A 24,365-nucleotide genomic window follows, 5' to 3' on the forward strand; every position below is an offset into this window, starting at 1 on the left:
AAGGAACCCCTCTGGAGTCATCTTTAAGCTCTTTTCTGACTCTCGAAATATGAAAAGATTGTCGAGTACCTGTCTTTTTGAACTCGTTAAAATAAATGAATTAATGTCATCTCAATATACATTGACCCTTTTCGTGCTGAGATCGACTATTTACGAAAAAGTTACACCTTGGCCGACATGGTCAAGAGGTTCTCTCAAATATATATTTCTACCTTTTCAGATTTGAGAGACAAATTACGAAAAGGGACATGATGGAGTTTTCTTTTTCATCTCTTTTTTAAACTCTCTAAATATGAAATAGATACTAAGTTATTCTTTCATCGAACTCATTAAAAATTAAATGGCGAAAGACTTGTCACCATGACGAGACCGAGCGTCTCCTTCCTAGGGCTTGTAAAGCTTACTAGGATGGATTCATTTGAAGAATGAACTTATATGACAAGCATATTCTATCCCCTTCAATCTTGTCATAAAAAACAATTAGGATAATTGCTAGGAATAGTGGGGAAACATGAAAGTGAAACATATTTTGTATAGGTAGCATGTCACTCTTGAACATGACACTCATATGTTTCTCATGTCGGGTTTGGGATATCCTTTCTCAATCACTTGTCTTTCTCGGTTTGGGTGATCCATTTTCCCTCTCATCTGACTATTCCATTTCATCATCATGACCCTTGGTCTTATGTTGAGTCAAATGTTGCCACACTCCGGATTCATGTCATTGATATGTTCAAGAGAAGTCCTATCTGTATTTTATTACCTATACATTGTCTGACCTTTTTCTACAGTCTCGAATCATACTCATTTATTTCACTTTATTCCTCATTTTGTGTTGATGATGTGGGAATCATCATGACCCTGCTTCAACAGGCCACTTCCTGTCGACTTCAACTCATTATCCAGGAAGGTGACTTAGAGACTCCCTTTCAATACCTTAGAGCTTGCATGCCTTAATGGAAATTTCTTCACATCCAATGACAAGTTTTCATCATTGTCCTTTGATCGAATGATTGCACGAGTGTTCGAGCTTAGCTTCATTTTCACATTCACGGATTGTACTGTCATACATTGAGGACCATTTTCATTATTGGTGGCTTCTCTCGTGCTTGTTAATGGTTTGCATGATTGACTGACAGTCAAGTGGTTTTCTAGCATGTTCGACTTCGACACATTCATTCACATGTTAGAATTCATACTTTGATCCAGTTGGGATGGAGCGCAAGACCCTGAGTTTTTGTCTAGTATAACTCAGGCTGCGTGGAGTTATGTATTGTTCATGATTTTACACATGTTTCTTTTATACGGATGGCTGTGACCATACCGTGGGACTTTATATTTATGATGATGATGATCCTTCTATGTCGGGAGGTTGTGTCCATACCTTGGATCTTAGATTTACATATGATCCTTTTCATTCGGATGGTTGTGCCCATGTCGTGGATCCTTTCACATAGTCCTTTCTATCCAGATGGTTGTGTCCATATCGTGGATTCATGTTTTGATATCAGATATGTATATGTATTTGTAGGTCTCCTGAGATTGTTTTCTCTTGTCCTTGCAACATATCATAAAGCATCTCATCCATCACTCCCTGTTTTTCCTTCATGCTTTAGGGGCATTTGTTACACAATATTTTGTCACACCTCCTACACTTCCTTGTGTCATACCCCAAAGTGGCTGAAAGTTAGCAATAATGTAGTGTACCCATCCTGATATACAACTCTGATCCTCCCTGAAATACTAATGGAAACATGCCTTGAGCCTTCCTTGAAGAAGTAAGCTCTAAAACCTTAATTTTTGGACTAGCGCGACTCTGACACTAGCAACTAGTGTTGATGACAAGTTGCACTATACTAGACTCACACTTCCAGCATGCTTTTAACTTGGAAACTCACGTTGATCCCTAAAAGGCAAGTTTTCCCAAAGATTACAAGATGCTTCATGATCTAGAGGCTTCCAGAACGACGAGTTGGAGGTTGTTTGGTGTGGATGTGGTTGAATTCTCTCAATATTTCCCTTTGATATTATCCCTATGAGCTACCTCCCTAAGATGAGGGCCTTCTCCTATCTTTGGAGAGATTCTAAATCCCTTTCTCTACCTATATATTCATCCTCTCCCATTCCAAAATGGTTGGTCTCTGATTATTTGCACCCTTATGCTGAGATAGTGCCTACATGCTACTCATTTGGCTTGAAGGAGTGCTTAGAGAACTTGAGCTTGGACTTGGACATTCACTCAACTAGAGCTTATTGACATCATTCCTCCTTTATTTCATTAATATATACAATTGTTGGTTCACTTTCCATAAATTTTTGTGTTAATGCATCATTTATCTTAATGCTACTTGATCTGTTAAGTGGATTACTTTTGATTATGCTTGTTTTACTTGTATGTTTTTGTTTTGTCTTTGATCTCTTGTGAAGGTATCCAAACGATGTGAGAATTAGAGCTGAACCTAAGGAGAAATTTATTCAAGATCTTCAACAAAGGAGTGTGTTATAGCATCAGAACGAGGTAGGCCATCTTCCTCTTCTCTCATTTCAATTTTAATTTAGGAAAGTGTCTTGTATATTGTCACGTAGGTTTCTAGTCCCATTCATTGGGCTAGAGAGATCATCTCTGTCTAGAGAGAGGATTTACCTAGACAACATGCAGAAATGTGGTTAAAGGAAGACCTAACACCACAACAGTGGCAAAGAAAAGAATGCAATGCCAAGAAGACCAAAAGATCTCCAAAAATCAAAACAAAGGTATGCAACCCATCATATGTTTCTATTGTAGTAACAAGGGCTCTTTTCCTCCAAGTGTCCAGAGAAAAAAATAAGGTGCAGCAATATAAGTGGAATGCGCTATAGCCACAACCATGAGCTACTAAAATAAATTCGAACAACCAGGCACAAAGAGCCTTTTCCCCTCAAAGAAAATATTTTGAGTGGCCAAAACCACCAAGAGAATGGGTATTCGTCCAAGAAATTGGATAGATAGAAACCTTGTTAAGAATAATAATTCCTTTATACCCTTATTGAATAATGTTGAATGCTACAGGTCTAATAATTATGTGTACAAAGTAGCCGCATGCAAATCTAGCAATAAATTCTCTTTTCATAATGATGTAATCGGAGGCATCGATTATGATAAGAGCCAGTAAGGAAATTGCGCAAGATCTATTTCAACACTCAGGAGAAAGGCATATCACATGTAGCATGGATGCAACACAAAAAATTATTTGGTTTTGGAGATAATCAGTTGAGATTTAGCATATCAAAGCTTGAAATTCCTATGGTTGATCTGTCTTATATAACCTGCAATAGGAAAAGACTCAAATCAGACAATATAAGTAGCATGAACCCTTATAATCCTAAAAAAAATACAGTGAGAGAGAAGATCAATAGGTAAATTGCAAATTGGCTATAATTCATGCTAACAAAAGGAATGATTAGTAGTATGTATACTCAAGAAATGGTAAAAACTCACCCAGTTAGGAAAACTAGTGCAAGAAATCAGCTCATATCCAGGTGTGGAAGAAAAAGGAAGATAATCTACTCAAGGGGAGTAGATCCCTTGTTCCTCTTCATTGAAGAGAAGAGGTTGGCTTCAAGGGAAGCCAGAAAGGTCAGATGCAAGGAGCAGAAAGGAACATGCCAATGAATGCATCTGAAGGATAAAGGGAAGTATGCCATTTTATGTTGATTGTTGAGTAGTGCGGTTGATTGAATGTTGTTGTCAAATAAGATTGGTAGACCAAGTATATATAGATGGTGATGATCTATTTACTGCTGAAGTTTCTCTAGCAAGTATTTTTTAAATATTCCTAATGCAAAGAGGGAGCATGGCCATAGGGGGAGTATACTCAAGTCAAGATTTGAGTATCAAATTATTCATTGATAGTTGGTATCATTAATTGGTATCAGTTGTTTTCTACAAGACAAAGGCTAATGGTATTTATGTTATAATTCCATTCTAATTGGTAATTGGTATTAGGCATCAGATTTGTGGTGAAAGGAGCATGATCAGAGGATGAGGACACTCAGTTATCAAGTGCTCAACAATTTCTATTAGTGGCATCAATTCAACAATTTGCATCATTTCAACACTTGGTATCAAAGGTACTGTCAATTGGTATTTACAGTCATTAGACTCTTTGTTAGAGTATGGTGTTCATGTTGTCAATATGAGATTGTAAATCCAATTTTTGTAAGAAAGTCCTAATTTATATGATTGTTGTTCATAATGAGTTAAATGTATCATGGTGAGTCTGTTGTCATTAGAAGTCTACCGGGAGAAATTAAAGATGAGATGTTTCACTAGGCATGCATTGAGGAGAGTCCCTATATGATTATAAAAAGTGGTTTACTTTGATGTTGTCCTACATAGGAAAGGTTGTTACTGTTGTTGTAGGTTAGGTGTGTGTGTCTAGGTAGGCACTATTATGAATGTAATAATAACTGAGACTTATAACAACAAGAATTATTCTCATGGTTTAGTTCCACAAGCAAGTGTTCCTTTATCAAGAGATCCCTCTTGCCTTCTTGAGGCGATAATGGGAGTAATTACTCCTATCCCTTCAACTCAATCTTATTCACATGATAGTGAGGAAGATTCTTGGAGAAGATCAGAGGTACATGAGGTTTTCAGCATAAGAAGAAGCAATTGGAATCTCCACAAGATCAAAAGAGAGAGGGAGATTGTTGACAAGGGAGCATGTTAGTATCCTTGCTATTGATGATAAATGGGGGAGAAGTATTATTTATCAAACCAAATATGGTAAATAACCTCATACAAAAAGGGAGAAGGACCTCAAGCAAAACATAGAGAGAAACATAAAAGACAAAGAAGAGAATTACACTTTTCTTTGCTTGATCATTGGTATATCATTGGTGATGATGTTTTGTTTGATATTGGTGTTGCCATAAATGCCAAAGGGGGAGATTGTTGTAAATATATTTTCATTTATGAAAAAGGTAAAGGAAAAGGAAATCGAAAAGGTAGGAAAGGAAAAAGCAACCAAGGTGGCAAAAGCAAAAGAAATGCAGGTGTCAAGGAAGGCCTCATAAGATCTAGTTCAAATAAGAAGTGTAAAGGAGAAACATGGATGACAGTGGTGCAAATATTTTTGGATCTAGTCTTGGTGTAGTAGATCCCCTCTAACATAGGAAAAACCCACCCATATGGAAATATATTGGAAATAGCCTTCTAGTGTTATGCAAAAGTCTAAAATTGGTGTCCTAGATCAAAAGATAGAGCCAGCCAAATTTTGGTGACCTCAAGTCAAAGATAACAGAGATAAGAGGTGGTTGGCTGAGATTTAGCACCTAGCCAAAGTTGGAAAAATTAACAGACCTAGTGACAAGGTTGGTGCATATGGTATAAAAAGCTTTGAGAAGATATGGGTGACAAAAAAGCAGCGGGGAACATTTTTAGTGGCTCAAGAATAGACCACATAGTGATAATACCCTATCGCAAATTAAAACAATGCTTAAATGGATTGAGCGGGATGCAAGGAGTGGGATGACACAAGTAAATGACATAATATCGATAGAGGCAGTTTGGTGGTTGTACCTTAGAGGTTACAAAATGCACACAAAGTTAAGCATGGGGATGAAATGAATAGGATGATGGAAGAAGTAGGGTTAAAATGCAAGCAAGTACAACAACAGTTTATGTGACATGTGTCCCCACTAACACATGAAAAAGAATGCATGGATTTGAGTGTGTTAGCTGTTTACAGGAAAGTGGGGTTGTGAAATAAGTTGTTTTTACCAAACCATTGATCAGATACTAATGGTGGAGGATGACTATGCACCCCCCCTCTAAAACCAAAAACCATGTCGAGGGGGTTAACAAAACATGAATGGTTTTGTGACCACGAAGGAAAGGGAAGAACACTTAGAAGATATATAACAAAGGAATTTTGCAAAAAACAAGGCCTTATACCCTTTCTCCCTCCCTTATGATAGGTTACAGGTGGCATAATTTGATTGCCTTGGACGATGTGAGGATGATGACATCAATAACTACCTAATAGGAGGAGGACATGTGGCAAGAATTTTTGGCATTTTAGGGTACCCAAAAGGCCCAAATTTGAGTGAAATTTGTCACCAAATATAGGCTAATATGTAGCACAAGTGACATCAGAGTGATTTCATCCTATTGGGTGGAGCCCAACGGGTTATTAATGGCTCACAGGAAAAATCATCAGGAAGCAGGCGCTGAGACACATCAACACTGACATAGCACATGACAGAAAATGAAAATGAGGGATGACCCCAATGGTAAATAAGAGGGCACAAAGGGAATACACCAAGAGAAAAGGCATTGGGGCACAGAGGATAGACAGGTTGGCTACAACATAATAGAATATGGAAAGTGACATCACCTCATGGGCACGAGCTCAGAGGTTTATTGACAAAGCACAATGTAAAAGCGTCATGCTCAGGAGCTTTCACCTTAGCACCAGGCCTGGTCATTTCACATAGAAATAAGACCAATGGCATGGAGAAATTAACTAAGAAATTTAGCCACCAAAGGGCTTAGCACCTAAAGGCCTAGACAATGGTCATGAAGACTTGGTCATATGGAAGGAAAGTAGGAAGGTTCTAGTGAAAAATGTGCTAAGGCAAAAAATGGCATAATTGGCTACAATATTTTTTAGTAAAAAGACCGTGAAGGTCTATTTTGGCAATGCGTTGTTAATAAAGAAAAGGGGGGGGTTGAAATATTATTTTGCAGCTTGTTTTGGTAGTGTCATATTAAAAATGTCTTTTGGTCTATGGTAAAGTGTTGTGAGCACATGAAAGGATGCGATGAGTCGACAACTATTTTGGTAGCATTTTAATCAAATCCTTCATGTTTTGGCATGAAATGAGTCAACAGCTCTTGGAGTTTGGAAATTAAGTCGAACATAACAACAAAAGCACTAAAATATTAAATCCAAGTGCATGAATGAGTTGGCATCATTTAAGCGGAATATTTTGCAACTAAGCCAAATTTGGAGGGTCACTAAAAATGGGAGCACTACTAAAACCTGTTAAAAGGCCTAAATAGAAAAATTAAGTAGTAAAACTCAAAATTTGAGTTTTGAACTACATATCAGAGATTGAAGACTTAAAGAAAAGATTCATAAGAGTTAGTTGAACCTGTCAAAGGAAAAATTAAATGAACATGAAAATTTTTGAAAGAAATATAACTAAAGTTCAATTCCAAAAATATTAGTCCAAAATCCTTTAAAATCATAATTCGAGCAACAATGTTTATGTTTTCCAAGATTGTGTGTGTGTGGATGAGAGGTTGAAATTTGTTGGTCCAGCCTGATGCATAATGCTGGTATGCATCAAGGGTGAATCAAAGACCAATCTTGGTATCTAAAAGGTGTTCTAGAGATACAAAGATGTGCATTACTCACTTTTGATTGATGCATAAAATTTTTTGTTTTGTTCAGTAATGTGAAATTGCTGAGGGTGGTAGTGGTTTTATTAGTAATCGAAGATTGTTGAAGGTATTTTCATGGTGGTTCTAGTGAGCAGTTGTAGTGAGAAAAATTTATTTTCTCGTGACACAAGTGGCCTATTGGTTCTAGTTTGAAATGGATGAAGGAAGGAACAACAAGTTTGGAAAGTTCTGGCTTATAGATTAGGGGTAGTAGCTCCTTGCAGTGGGTGCTAGTAAATTTTCAAGGGCAACATCCCATTCCAATGAGCGCTCATAAATGAGAAGGGAAAAGATTCCCTTTTAGCAGAGACTGATAAACGAACAAGGGTAGTAGTCCCTTTTAGTGAAGACTTACAAATGAATAGGGATAGAAGTTCCTTTTAGTAGTAGATTATAAATGTATAAGTAATAGCTTGTGGGGAAATGATGTAATCAAGTTGAAGCTTGTAATAAATTAAAGATTGGTTTATTATGTATATGTTGCTCATGTGCTTGATGATGATTATGTTAGTATTGAGTTGTGTTGTTGATCCATGAACAATCACTAAAGTGATTGAAAAGCATAATTTTTGAAAAAATGTATAATTTGGCCATAATACTGATTCACCCCCCCCTGTAGTGTCTCGGTTTCCATTGTTTCTAACAATCTCTCTGAACCTGCTCATCCTTTCTTTGCCACAATGATAAGACGTTCAATCTCACCAATGCATAAGGATGGATTATGGACCTCCAAACTCAAACTGAAAGCATAAGGGCAGAATTAGAGTCTTCAAAATCCAACCCATACTCTATAGCAGGTAGTTCTTTTATAGGACAAATGAGGAAGTTTTAGTTCTTAAATACTAGGGCTAGATCCACTTTGAAAGGGGATAAGGTCCATGGGATAAGAGATAAAGCCTTACTAGTAGGAATTTGAGATCATCTTCACTATTAAATGGAATAATCATCTCTTGAAGCATATAGAAAGGGAAGATTCAAAATCATATTTTATTTTACCTCATTTCCAAGTGTCATCACACTTATTGTAAAGGAAACCTATGCTGAATAGTGCAAGTTGCATGTGTGCAACCTGCACCATCGCAGTTTGTCAAGAGAGTCAGTGCAATGGAGTCTTAAATTGGGGTTTTGAGCCATTGTAATCTAGGATCTTTACAAATTTTGGGAAATTTTTTTCTTTTGGTTTTGTTGGGGATCAATGCAAAATGTAATGCATGGTGAGAGATCGAGGTTCAGGCCTTTTGCAGAAGTGTGACAAAATGGCCTGTAACACATAGGTTCCTTCGCAACAACAGATTCTGCTACCAGGGTAAGGCATTCTAATCCTTTAAAGGATCACCCTTCATCCAAGATTTTCCTCATTACATCAATCATAATTTAAAATTTTTGATTCTTCATTCTAAGTAATTTGTTTTTCTAAGAAGTGAGGTATACAAAGATAAAGAGTGTAGTTTCCTTACCTTTTCATGCTATGTAGGAATGGATACAATTTCTTCTTCAATACTGATTTCTACAGGTGTGGCAATAGGTGTGCCCAAAGGAGAAAGAACAACTTTTCCTTTGTGGTCAACAACAAAAGTGTCAATAGGTGGGCTTACATGAGTGGAAGTTATTGCATCTCCAGGAGTAGGAGCAACTACATCTGCAGGAGTGGCAATGCTTACGCCCTCAAGAGTGTCAGCAATTGTATTTGTGGCCTCATCATCTCAATATGCATCCATAAAAGAGGAAAAACCCTCCCCAACAACACTCCTTATTTTTTCTTGTGTGTTAGCAAGGTCACAAGCCCTAAATTCTTCAAATCCTAGTTCCTCTACCTCTGTTATTTCTTATGTATCAACAGGGGTGGTGTATTTCTAGTGTTCTAGGATTTTCTCTACCCCAACTATTTCTTGTGTAGTGTCAAGGGTTTGGTCTATAGTAGGATTTTACCATGTCCTTTTCTTTATAATAAACGTAGGGGGGTCAATTCTAATACCCTTGAACTATTTTGGTGGTTGGTTTTCTACAGATTATCCCAATTTCACGGTTCCTTTCCATTTATGGCATTGCAATGCTTGGCCCTTCTTCCTCAAGAGGAACTGGTCGGTACTCTATAACCAATTAATCTAAGACTATTTATTTCTCCTCCTCCATAGTTGCATCCATTTGAGCTGCAATAACCTCTTCCCATGTTCTTTCTACTTTGTTCAGAGCCCTTCCCACAACTAGTCTAATAGGGTCTTGGTCAGAGAAGACATACCTTGGTCTATTGGCTTTCTATACATGGGCTTCCATGTACTACAGGGTATTGAGCGAGAAGTATAGTAGATTGATAATTGGCCATGTCTAAGATGGTCGAGGAGGAATATGTGCTATAGATATACAGTTCCGCAACTTCCCTCACATGTGACGTAGCTCTAAATGAGTGAAGTGACAACTCTTCGGGGGTTTAGTAGAGATTGAAGATCAAATATTGTTCCCTTATTTACTAAGCTCTCTCCCAGTTTGAAGATTTTCCATAAAATACTAGGCTTGGAGGTCCATTTGTAGTACCACTACCCTTCTTGAGGAAGCCCCGTTAGTTCAACTAGAATCCTGATTCTCCTCCGTCAATTCTACAAAATCCCTAGCCCTACTGATTTGTTATCCCTCAAATTCAAGGTTAAATCCACTGCTATCTTGGCATCATATCCCTTCAACCTATGCACATATTCCATCCATCTTTCCTATTGAAAAATGCCTTGAATGTGTTCATAGGTTCCTAGGATTACAACCTTTGTGGATTCATGATGAATAAGAAAGCCTCCCGTGGTACCTATAGTGTTGTTTCTCTTGAATACCATTGTTTACAAGAGTAAAATGGTATTTTGGCAATTTTGGGTAGTAGTTTCCAATGTTGGTGTAGAGTTGATGAGTTTAATGGTTTTCACTAGTCAAGTTATGATTCAATGATATGATGTAAATGGGTGGAAACAATAGGTAATGATAGTGAAGTACTCTTGCCACTTAAAAATCATTCATTATGTGAAGTGTTGGTAAATGCACCTCCCATATCTTACCTTGATGAATCTTCTTTCTTATGATTAGCTAAGTTGGAAGTTGTTACATAAATTGTGTGTTCTTTGGTGGATTTGCAGCCACAGGTTGGAATCGAAACAACCAAAGTCATGGCTAGAAGAGTTGCAAAAACTAGAATCACAATGACCAAATTCATGGCAAGATTAGTTGCAACAACATGAGATGCAACCTAAGGAGTTATAACGATAAAATTTTTAGCAACCAACACTTTGGCAAGAGGATTTGTAGAAATAGGAGTTGCATCAATGGAAGTATCAACATAAAAGTAGGAGTCTTTACTAAAGGATTCACAAGACCAGGAGTTGCATCCATGGTAGTTGTAATGGGAGGAGTTGCAATAGTAGGAGTTGTAGCAGCATGAGCTATAACAATGGGAGTTATAGTAATAGGAGTTGCATCAATGGAAGTATCAACATAGAAGTAGGAGTTTTGATTGAAGGAGTCGCAACACGAGGAGTTGCATCCATGGTAGTTGTAACAGGAGGAGTTGCAATAGTCGGCATTGTAGCAGCATGAGTTGCAACAATGGGAGTTATAGCAGTAGGATTTACAACACTAGGAATTGTAATAACCATTAATTAACAACACTCTTTCCTGCATAAACAGCCATAGTTATTGAAAAAGAATTGACATAATCATTGCAAGGTAATTATTTTTTAATCATCTCATATGCTGGTGGGAGCCTATTTTTGCATGGAATGTGCCCATATATTCCCCTAGGGGTTTTCATAAATGGGTCCTTTCCCTTTTTTATTTTCTTATTTTTTTGAAAATCAAAACAAAAGAATGAATCATTCAATATGGATCATCTACTTCTCCACCAACTCCAAGTCACTATTAGGCTATCGACTTGTGATTTTAACATGAGTTCCTTAGATAGGGTTGATCATATAAGTGAAGCTTGTGTCCATTGAACATTAGGGGAGTTATGTCCTTATCTATGGGGAATATTTTAATGGATCCACTATCACACAAAAAATCAATCTTGTAAAGTCCAATCCATCTAGTATGAAACTTCCCTTTAAAGTCCTTAAACATGGAGTCAAACAACAATTCCCAATATCCACCCTTGAATTTCTTCCTCTTGATGAACTTGTCATGCAACTGTACCTTTTCATTTTGTATCATTGTTGCTTGGTGCAAATCATATTGATGAACTTGATCTAGTTCATTGACCTGGAGCCTTAGCTTTTGATCGACTATTAGATCCATCCTGATTTGGATAGTTGCTTTGAGTTTCTGGATCTCAATCTTGATTGGTAACAATACTCTTTTTCCATATACTTACTCATAAAGGGTACAACCAATGGTAGTTCTCCATATGGTCTAGTATGCGCATAAAACTTCAAGAGGTTTGTCAGCCCAATCTTTTATATGTAACTAAATAGTTTTGGTGATGATGCTTTTGAGAATCTTATTTGTTCCTTCACTTTTCAATTGGATTGCAGGTGATATGGTGTGGTAAGTTTTTATTTAACCTATAATACTCCATTAGGTCCATGATAATATTATATTTGATCTAGGTTCCTCCATTTGTGACTATCTCTCGTAGTATCCCAAATATGGTAAAAGTTTCTACATCAAGAAATCCTGCTACTCCTTGTTGAATTACAGCTAGAGGTTCGTTGGCTTCCATCTACTTCATGACATAATATGTGAATACTAAAATGTAGAATTTTACATGTGATGGTGGGTTTATTGGTGCAACAAAGTTAATGGCCTATCTATTGAAGGGTTTCAATACTATCTGTAGTTGCAACGACATCTCATCAGATTTCACAAGTCTTCCCCTGCACTAGGAATTATCGTACCTCTTTACATAGTTCCTAGAATATTTGAAGATGGTGGGCGAATAATAACTTTGGTGAAGTGCCTTGTACCCAATTATCTTATCAGCAAAGCAAACCCCACATGGTCCCTCATGGAAGGCTTTGAGGATCTTATAGATTTGATCTTCCCTTACACATATCTTAATTATGAAGTTATGACATATGAAGAAGAGACATCCATTAATACATGAGAACCTACAACTTTGTTTCACACTATTTTAATGTTTTTTTGGTGAGAGATGGTGTGTAAGTCTTTCGAAAACCAAGTAGTTAGTGATATCAACAAACCACAATGAGTTAGTAGAAATCACAAATAGGATTTCATTAGGGAAATAATATTGTACAGGGGGATCTTGTGACAATGTTTTGGTGTGTTTGTTCTATCGATTGCAGGGTCCAAACCGTGGAGCTTGCCGACGGAACTATGGTTGTTTAGATTTGATGTGGATATGTTGGATCACACTCTAATGAATTTAACTCTTTGTGGCATGGAAATATTGGATCACTTTGAATTAGCTTAAACTTTGTTGACCTGAATATGATTGGCTCACATTGGATTGGCTCAAACTCTTTTAACTTAGATATGATTAGCTCGCATTGTATTGCCTCAGATTCTATTAACATGGATATCACTAGCTTGCATTCAATTGGATTAGACTTTGTTGACATGGATATGATTGGCTCGCATTGTATTGCCTTAGATTCTCTATGACGTGGATATGACTGGGTCACATTGTATTGGTTTAGACTCTCTATGACATGAATATTAGTGGCTCAGATTATATTGGCTCAAACTCTCTGTAATGTGGAAATATTGGCTCGCATTGTATTAGCTTAGACTTTGTTGACGTGGATATGATTAGATCACATTGTATTGGCTTGGAATCTCTATGACATGGAAATTTTAACTCACATTGTATTGCCTCAAACTCTAATGATGTGGACATGACAAGCTTGTATTGTATTGGCTCAGACTCCATTAACATCGATTTGACTAGCTCATACTTTATTGCCTCAAAATCTTTGTGATGTGTATACGAATTGACAGGTGTCAATCATTGATTGGCTTGATTGTGGTGACGTAGTTCTAGTGACGTGGATACCACTATAGGTCAAAATATATATATATATATTATTTTATTCTCGAGGAAAATAAAATTTTATCGAATAAATAAGAGGTCAGAGAAGCACATTTTATATAAGGGTTGCTGGAAAAGGGCCATTTTGTAGAACACACCTTGAAAATTCCATTCTATCGGACACATAATTTGATTTTTGGTTTTATATGGTTTTTGGGGGTTTCTATGCTCATTTCAAAGCCAAATTTGATTTTGAAACAAGCATGATGATTGGGATTGAATTGTGAATAACTCTAATGTGATGAAAATACTTGTTAATGTATTTTTAATGTCCATAATAAATTTCATGTGTTTTGGGGATTATGAGTAGGTAGGAGAAAGTATTGAGTATATGGCCATAACAAGTTTCAAGAAGAGATTTTATTAATAAATAGGTTGTAACAGGGTATGGATAGGATATGATAGGTTGATGACAGTAGCAACATGACCGTTTCTAAAGACCTACATTGAAGAGCAAGTGGGTCTAGTTTGAAATATAATGAAAAGTGGTCCACACAAAGTTGAAGAAGGAGGTGGGTGCCTCCACTAAGGATGTTGCATCAATCAGGTTGAAGCTTATAACAAGTCAAATTTTGTTCATCTATGAGCTTGGTGACTCAATTGAGTTATAACCTATTAAAAGTGGTTTCTTGCACATTTTCAAGGTTGGTGCCTCAATCAAATTGTATCCTACCACAAGTAGTTGCTTGCACATCTTGGGGGTGGGTGCCTCCAATAGGTCAATGCCTACAAATCTATGTAATGAATTGAATAAAACTAAGAGAACAATTTATGGTTTTCTCCCATAAGGGTTACCATGTAAAATATTATGTCCTCTTATGTTGATGTGATGATGGCTTGTTGATGCATTATTTTATTTATTATTATGCAGCAAATGGTTATGTTACACTGCTACATGCATATTATTGATGAAATGTTTTGAAATGATGAAATTTCCATTACATTGATTCACCCTGCCTCTCAATGTGATCCTTGGTCTAACATGTCCTAAAAGAACATCACAAACATCAAGGTGTGAAATATCACACAATGCATCATCCTTAAATGGATTGTTGTCATAGGGCAGGAAACAGTGTTGGTTGACATGGTAATATCACCCTTGCTAGAAACACCCAATTGTGTATGGTTGTGGGTGTGTTTTTGTTGACGGTTCCAACTGCTTGAAAAACTCTACTGAGATGAGGTTCTTTTGACTTTTATTATCAACAATTAAGTCCAATGCAACATTCGTTACCCACATTTGCAGGTGAAAACAACACTCACCTTCCTTCAGTTCTTTGGGTTCACTTGGTTGGAGCTTGCGAGGAAGAAATAGTGGAATTAGGTTCTCTGTTAATCATGTAATTCCCCTTGTCAACATATGATTTAGATTTAGAACCTGCATCTAACTCGAGGCTTTCAACTCAGCCACCAATGACTACTTTGAGTGGCATTCATCGATGTTATGCCAAGGGATATTATGGAACCTGTATCTCTTTCCTATGTCTTTCTTTGTCTTCCCATTACCCTTCTTTGTTTATGGCATAGACAGATTGTCTTGGGGTGGTCCACCCGAGTTCTTCCATTTATTCTATGGTTGGGCCTTCCTTTTCCTTGCTTCTTCTGTGAGGAATTTATAGATATAAACTATTACTTCTTTTGTTTAAATTTATACTTGATTATGACAACATATCAATATGTCACACACAATGAGGAAATGCACAGAAATTCCATCTCTATCTAAATTGATTTATGTAATCTGTCATTGTCGTTGAGCATCATATGTCACTTAGAGTCTTTGATAACCATCTTGGTGTGCAAGTTATGGAATACATTTGTGAACTTTAGCACTGTTTGGTCCCTCTCTTACCACAATGTGGTCAACCTCATGTACTAGTCACCATAGCTTCCAATAGGGAAATAATTTTCATTAATAGCATCCCTAAAAGAGCCCCAAGTGGGCATGACTACAAATATTATGGATTCCTTTGTGGCCTTTTTCTCACAGTGTTTCTCCAACCAATCCTTGAAATGTAGGATAACCCTATGGAACACAAAGGTAATATTTTCTCTATCAAAAAAATTGTGGATAGAAAAATACACTTGTAGTATATTTATCCATCTATCTATATCAGTCATATCTATCCGCCCTTAAAATAAAATAATAAAAAAACTAAATTGTACCTTGAAGGGGTTAATGCCTTCAAAGTGGTCTCTAGATGAATATGCATTAGTCGTTGGTAGTCGCCGAAGGATATGGGAAAAATTAGCCATCATCCCATTCATTTTCCACATGAGGGCTTCCTTGAGAAACAATTTACTAAGAGCTCCTATTCCAATGTCTTTCTTTTCTTCCACCGTGGGAGGCTATTGATGCCAGTGAGGGCAATCTTACAAAATATCAAGTAGCTCGATTCCCAACTCCTTATACCCTAACCTCATTGGGGACATGCATAAAAAAACAATAAAGAGAAAACCACTTTAATACCACTAATCCAAATTTATGAAGGAAATGAAATGGAATATAGGTTTATAAAAAAACACATGCATATATATAATGAAACTTTACTTCTACTAATAAATGGAATGTGTTAAAACTGTAAAAAAATGTGGATTGAAATAAACTGGTTGAATGGTGGTAGCTTATCTTTGAGAAGAGACGTGACGACTACATGCATTCACCAAAGCGCATTACAATGATCTTGAAAGGCTCTTTTTAAAATAAAAAAAACAATGAGGAAACCATAAACATTAAAAATCCTAACCCTAGGAGATGAAACACCAAAAGGTTTGTTGTCCTGATTGGGTTAGTTGGTACATAAACTCCTGGGGTCGTAACTTTTGCATATGATCTCTATTTGGCTTGCTTGCTATCCCTTTGGAAAGTTCTAGTTGATAAGTATCTCTTGGAATTTTGCTAGGCCAGATCCTATGGATATCACCCCGACCCCTACTGTGTCAATAAAAATTTCATTTATGGCCTCAAAATGGACTCGAATGTTTAGCACACAAAAAGTATAAAAAAACTGCCAAGCTGGAGAATTGTGCTTTGAGCCAGTCGATTAATAGTTGGGTGGCCACCAATATCCACCTGGATGACCCTCAAAATATAGGAAACATGAGGTGATGAAACCCCTAAGGAGCATGCACTAATGAAGGAATGAGAAGTAGTTACCCCAGCCTCCCTATGTCAGTCTCGACTGGGACAACTAACATCAATGGAGTTGAGCGTTAGCCCCTAGTAGCACTGATATGGTCATTTATCTCTTCGTTAGATACCATAGTGACATCCCACCCATAGTCACCTAGGTAAAAGCCCTAAAATATAAGCCACTATGGTTACCACCTCATAAACAAATGACTATTAGGACACATGTGATTAGAACTATGTGCAATTAGAGAAACTAAGCCCAAAACCTCTCAAGAGATTTCTTAAAGTTAGTCATATGACTCTCAAAGAGATCCCCAAATGTACACACTCTAGAAAACACTAGTATAAAGGGAGTGGGGATGTCACTCCACAAGTTCCTGATATAGCTGTGTGGTTTGTAGAAATTTTGAATAATAAACACTTATTCAACAGAGATTATCCCGATTATACACTATTGCGGAATACATGAATAATACATAACCTCCTCTACGTTGATCATCAATTTAGCAGCATCAAAAACAATGAAACATCAATCGCATGCACACATTAACATAGTATGTAACCCGGGGAAAGCTTACAGCTGAAAAAACCCCACACTATCTGTATATTACTGATTGAGAACATGTAACAATACATAGTACAATACTCCTCACAAGTATCCAGAACTATCTCCACCTGTTACACACAATACAGTTCAGATCTAATCTCCAAATCTCCTCCGCTGCTTTGCCTGCCTCCACTGCACAATCTTGCAAGAGAATGAATGAATCCAAACTCGTTCCAAGTTCTATTTACCTTGGAGAATCACTCACACTGGAAATCACATGAGCACAGGCTATATTACTGGGCATACTCAATACATTGCCTGTGCAAATCCTCATGCACAACTATAGTCACAACTGATAGCAATCTCAACCTCTAACACCTGTCCCTGTTGAACTGTACATGCACTGACATGCAACTGAGTTAACTGATGTATTCCTTAGTTGCTTTATGAGTTAATAATTAGTGAATTAATTAATATCTAATTCACACAACTCATCACTTAGTCTATTGACCAGTTAGACTAAATACAACTAGTTCAACTAAGTCAAACTAAACACAACTCCATTAACTCCACATCCAACTCCACAGAACTCACATGCATGAGTTCTAACTGATGTCCTGCATGCAATAGCTCAACTGAATCATAAGAAAAGCGTATTTCCTTCTGACATCTACATGTGCCACATCTGTAGCTCAAACTGAAGTGCTCCAAGAGGATAAGATAAAGTTTATAGTCTAAATATTATTATGAGACAATAATATTTGACTTTTCTATTTTTGACTAGCAGTATAAAAATAGACTCTAATCGCTCCTGCTGTGATCCAAAAATAGAAGTCCATCTATTTTTCCCAACATGACCAATCATCCATAAACAACATCCTACAACTCATAGACCATGATCCATATGTCTAAAAATAGACATAGTCTAAAAATAGACTTTGTGCCAAAACTTGCCTGCGGGACCACTTAGTGAAGGCGACTCCTTTCCACTAAGCTCCATCATCTTGTTGCATTCTCAACAAGCATTTCTTGTTGCACAGTTTTCAACACTCCCTCTCAACAAGAAAGGCTTCCTCTCAAACCCGATCCTGTAACTCTGGAATGTTCTGCATGCAACACATCTGCCCGGTCCACTTTGCTCCAACAACACTTGGAACAAAAACACTCCCAACTGACCACTCTGTTGGGCTAGGAACATACTCTGATGCTGAAGCTCTACCTACTGCTGACAAGTGCTCCCTCTCTGACATCTGCGCTACTGCAACATCTCCATGCATCTCGCACCATTGCACACCTCTCTGTGCCACCTACCACTATGCAAAACACTTGTGCCTCTCGCATTGCTGCAGCTTGCATGTTATGCACTGTCCTGGGATTCCCTGCACTGTTGCTCTCTCTGCCGCTCCATCCACATCTGTCTCTACCCAATCAATCAGTTCCTGCTACTACACATCAGGGCTCCCGTAGCAAGGTCTCATCCAAGAGGTTGGGTAACTCAAGGATCCTGCCCCTCCTCCTTGGGACTATCAATCCACATCACCCCACCTCCTACCTGGAGGTATGGTTGCATGCGATCCCTCTGCCCACCTGGCTCGAAGTTTCCCCCTACTGGAGGTCTCTGCATGAGTAGATGTCTCTACTCGATCTCCTCTCAGCTTCCCTTATTGTGGCTGCTCCACAACCTCCTGAAGCTGCTGCACCAATCGTGGCTCCTCCACAATCGTCTAAGACTTCTTCTGGCTCTGCATGTTGAGAGGTAATATACGCTCCCTCTCAACCACCAAGTCTCCATCAGTTGCCTCGCTGCTCAAGGCTTTGCATGCATCTTGAACCTCAAGAGCATACAGGTTCTTGACCCGTGAACCAATCTACTTCACCTGTCTAGTGATGATGTGTCTAAGGAAAACCTTTCCCTTACTGAAGACTACATCATAGCCTCTGTCTTCCAGCATCACGATCAACAACAAGTTTCTCTTCAGTCCTGGTACATACTTGACATTGGTCAAGGTAAGGCGAGCTCCATGCTCCCTCTGAAAAATAACCGTGCCTACACCTGAGACACTATACTTCTCATCATTACCCATCCCTATGAGTATCTGGAGATCTTTCTCCTCCAAAGTACTGAACAAACTTTTGTCACTGGTCATGTGGAAGGAAGCTCCACTGTCAAGAAACCAACCACTTCCCACCATGGATGAAACCATGCATGCAAAGAGTGTGAAATCCAACTCAAACTGTGAAGCAAGTGCCTCACCTTCAGATCCTTCCCCAGATCCCTTCTTGGACTTCTTCTTTGGGCAATTAGTAGCATAATGGCCCAACTCATGACAATGAAAGCATCGCACCTTCGACTTGTCAACCTTCTTCCCATCATTGGAAGAACTGGATTCGGAAAGAGAAACCTTCCCCTTCCCCTTCTTCACCTTACTCGCTAAGGCACAGTTCTCCTCATCATGAATAGATGAAGAACTGTCTCTGGTGCTCCGTCTGATCTCCTCTTGCACAAGATCCGACCAAATTCTCTCCCATCCTCGCAATTTCTCCCGACCATTGACAGAGTCCTGATAGGAATGCCAACTCTTCGGAAGACCAAGGAGAGCCAAGCTCACCAAGTCCTCATCATCAACAGTCACCCCCACACTTCCCAGCTCATCCCGACATTGGGTGAACTTCGTGAGATACTGTGGCATACTGTCTCCATTCTCACACCTAATGTTTCTGAGTTTATCCTTGAGCGCCAACTTCCTCTGGTCGCTCTTGCTTTGGAATAATTCTGTCAACGTTTTCCACATCAAATATGGAGAAGCCTTTCCATGGGGGATGGACATAATGTGATCCCTCACGCCCTCCAACAGAATCCTTCGACACTTTGTTGTCTTCTTTTGCCAATCCCCGACTTGAGCAGCATCAATAGGTTTTGGGACATCCGCATCTATGAACTCCTTCAACCCATTATCATCTAACACCACCTCCATCCTGTCCTTCCATGCAATATAGTTCGAGTTGCCCTCAAGGTCATACTCCAATCGCAATCCGTTGAAAGACATTTCAACTTTGACACCAAGAAAACACTGCTGCAAATTCGAATTCCACCAGCTCAAAAAACTCAACCGCTTCTGATCTAAAATTCGTGAGAACAAAGTATTTCTCGTACAGAGATCGACTTTGTGGGCTTTTACTGGATATCTCACCTTCCAAAATAAGGATGAATCCAGAGGCTACCTGGCCCGATTACAGACTCTGCCTAAAGAAATAAAATGTAAACACTTTCTAAATAATAGATCTGATGATCAATCCTGCTTTGATATCCTGTAGAACTTTTTCTACAAATCAACCAGCTCCGATACCATGTAGAAATTTTGAATAATAAACACTTATTCAACAGAGATTATCCCAATTATACACTATTGCGGAATACATGCATAATACATAACCTCCTCTACGTTGATCATCAATTTAGCAACATCAAAAACAATGAAACATCAATCGCATGCACACATTAACACAGTATGTAACCCGGGGAAAGCTTACAGCTGAAAACCCCACACTATTTGTATATTAATGATTGAGAACATGTAACAATACATAGTACAATACTCCTCACAAGTATCCAGCACTATCTCCACCTGTTACACACAATACAGCTCAGATCTGATCTCCAAATCTCCTCCGCTGCTTTGCCTGCCTCCACTGCACAATCCTACAAGAGAATGAATGAATCCAAACTCGTTCCAAGTTCTATTTACCTTGGAGAATCACTCACACTGGAAATCACGTGAGCACAGGCTATATTACTGAGCATTCTCATGGGCATACTCAATACATTGCTTGTGCAAATCCTCATGCACAACTATAGTCACAACTAATAGCAATCTCAACCTCTAACACCTGTCCCTGTTGAACTGTACATGCACTGACATGCAACTGAGTTAACTAATATATTCCTTAGTTGCTTTATGAGTTAATAATTAGTGAATTAATTAATAACTAATTCACACAACTCATCACTTAGTCTATTGGCCAGTTAGACTAAATACAACTAGTTCAACTAAGTCAAACTGAACACAACTCCATTAACTCCACATCCAACTCCACAGAACTCACATGCATGAGTTCTAACTGATGTCTTGCATGCAATAGCTCAACTGACTCATAAGAAAAGCGTATTTCCTTCTGATAGCTGCATGTGCCGCATCTGTAGCTCAAACTGAAGTGCTCCAAGAGGATAAGATAAAGTTTATAGTCTAAATATTATTATGAGACAATAATATTTGACTTTTCTATTTTTGACTACCAGTCTAAAAATAGACTCTGATCACTCCTGCTGTGATCCAAAAATAGAAGTCCATCTATTTTTCCCAACATGACCAATCATCCATAAATAGCATCCTGCAACTCATAGACCATGATCCATATGTCTAAAAATAGACTTTGCGCCAAAACTTGCCTGCGGGACCACTTAGTGAAGGTGACTCCTTTCCACTAAGCTCCATCATCTTGTTGCATTCTCCACAAGCATTTCTTGTTGCACACTTTTCAACATGGTTAATTCCTATGTGAGGGGATATTTTTAATAAGTATTTGATGTGAAAATGTATTTATGCTCTTTAGAGAAACTAGTTTTAGTTTTAGAACCTTGAAGAGTGTCCTCTCCAAACATATTTCAAATTTATACACTAAGATATTGTTGGTGTGCTATATCCAAAATTTCAAGTTGATTTTATTAGCGCTTTATTTTATGGTTGTTGTTTACTTAGGGTTATAGAGTGCATTTGTAATTGTGTTTAAGAGACACAAAACCAATCCAATATGCAAGCTATATGAAGAACACAAGAGATTTTCAATTCAATGAAAATACTTAGAGGAAGGGTAGAGACCTATTTTTTTTTTTCCAAGTTAGAAATGAAATCTCACAACCTCTCTCAATAATCACTCGATATAATAAAAAATCTCACAAGAAACCAATTCACAAATCATCTCAGAAATCACTTAAATCACTCTAAGATGCACATGCAAAAGCACCAATGAAATGAAATCTAAAGTATAAAACTACGGCTTTGAAATGGTTGTATGTGAAATATGTCCTCCTAAATGTGGCATGCAACAATCTCACAAATAAAATCAATAAATTTTGGATCTATAATATAATGCAAGTAGCCAACAAACTAATCCTACAATGTTCTACAAAGGAAAACAAGCTTGAACGCTAATAAAGGAGCAAGAGATAATACACCATAAGACTTGGTTTTATTTTCCATTATTGATATAAAAAAGGACACAAATACTTCTCAGGTGGATCATATTAAGCTCAAAATATCAAAAAAACAATTATAATATCAACCAATGAATAAGGAAATCAATAGATGGAAAAACCTTACACAACCTAAGAAAAGTGCAATATCAAATATAATCTCTCAAGGGAGAAGAGATAGGGATCATATCTAATCCTCCATAGGTATAAAATTACATATTTAAGTCTTAGACATCATAATTAGAATTAGATCTTAGAAAAAATCCAAATTCAACAAAACAATAAAATGAAAAATAAAAGTAAAAGTAAAAACAATAGAGCAAAGATTTCAAAGACGTTAGGTGAATGAATATTTCTAAAAAATAAGTTATATTATATATCAGAAGAAAGCTAAGAAAATTTATCACCCAATGGTTCTGTTCTCATGTAGATCATAGGTGTCTACTAAAAGATATTATAGAAACAACTTTCCATGTAAGTCACAAAAAACTATGAAATTAGTTGACTTTCAATTAGCCACATATCCCTAATTTGGACACCATTTACATGATTTTTCTTTTTGAATTAGGCTAAATTTTTTAGGAGAACTCATATCTGCACTTTTTTCTTTCAAATTCTATACATAAATTTAGAGAATTTGATTTGAAAATTGTTACCCATTTTTTCCTCTCTTTTTTTCCCTCTTTAAACAAGTTTTCAGATAATCTTAAATATTAAATATCAGGCGTAGATATAGCTAAGAAAATAATTTTGAAGTGATAGCAATCAATCAAAGTGAATGACTCAACAGAATATAGGTTCAAGGAATACTCAAAGGAGAAGGAGAAACACCAGAGATTTCTCTCCAGTGGAGTTGCTAGTTCTGTTTGCCTTATTTTTTCACAAGAAAAAGGGTCTGTTGTCCCACAAATCTCGTTTTAGAATCTTCTAGATAGTGGATACAATGAATAATCAAGCTTCCTAGATCTATTGCAATCTCTTCATTTCGTAGAATGTAAATGGTAAGGGTGATTCCATACCTTATAATCCACCCATGTTGATGAAGATTTCAAGTTCACTATGGTAGTTGAAGGTCCTTCTCCCACTCAGAGATCTTGCTCCGACTCCTTGATTCTGACACCTACACACATGTACACACGAATAAAGATAACGAATTTTCCTTTCTAAGAAGAAAATTTATACTGCAAAATGTTTTAATCATAACAAATACAATATGTTCTCATAAACATAAATTATGTAGAGAGGGAAACCAAATTTTCATTTCATATATAGTAACAATATAATAGCATATATATACCTTTGAATGTACAATACTATCCTTTGATCCCTTGCTCCTACTCCTCCCTTGACTTACTCACAAACTAGTCTCATTCATGAAGCAGAGGAAGACCTATTATGGAGATATTTCTTCATCATTACAGGGTGTTCTAATTTATTTTTCTTCCCTTCCACCCCTAAGAAGGTTTCACTATATAGATCTTTCCTAGATCTAGGAGAATGGATGTAAACACTTAGGGCGAAGAGAAGTTAGATAAGATGGCATGTGAACCAAACAATTACAAGTCATGCACAAGTTTTATGCTCAATTATGGGCTTTTCCCAATTCAATATGAACTTTCTTCTCAATTGTGTAATAATTATTATTTTATAATTATGAAATCATGACAATATAGTTATGAGAAATTACTCAACTATTTAATTTCAGCGCTGTAACATGTAATGAATTACGTATGAGACCCATATCAGAAAAAAAAGGTAAAAAGGGATGCATTATGGCTAGCAACTGAGGAAACTTGAACTAGGTTCTCTCTACTGAAATGAAGTGGAAAATTGGGTTATAAAAGTAACACCAAATTAGCACAGCCAATTTTTTTCCAAGTAGATTTAAAGAAATAACTTATATGTGTTATTTATCTTTCATATTAAAAGTTTTGTAGGAATATGGCTATAGATTTTTAGCATTGACATGGAAGACAAATT

The sequence above is a fragment of the Pinus tabuliformis genome, chromosome 8 (genome assembly GCF_031772625.1).
Source record: "Pinus tabuliformis cultivar Carrire ecotype Pingquan chromosome 8, CPIR1, whole genome shotgun sequence".
Lineage (NCBI taxonomy): Eukaryota > Viridiplantae > Streptophyta > Pinopsida > Pinales > Pinaceae > Pinus > Pinus tabuliformis.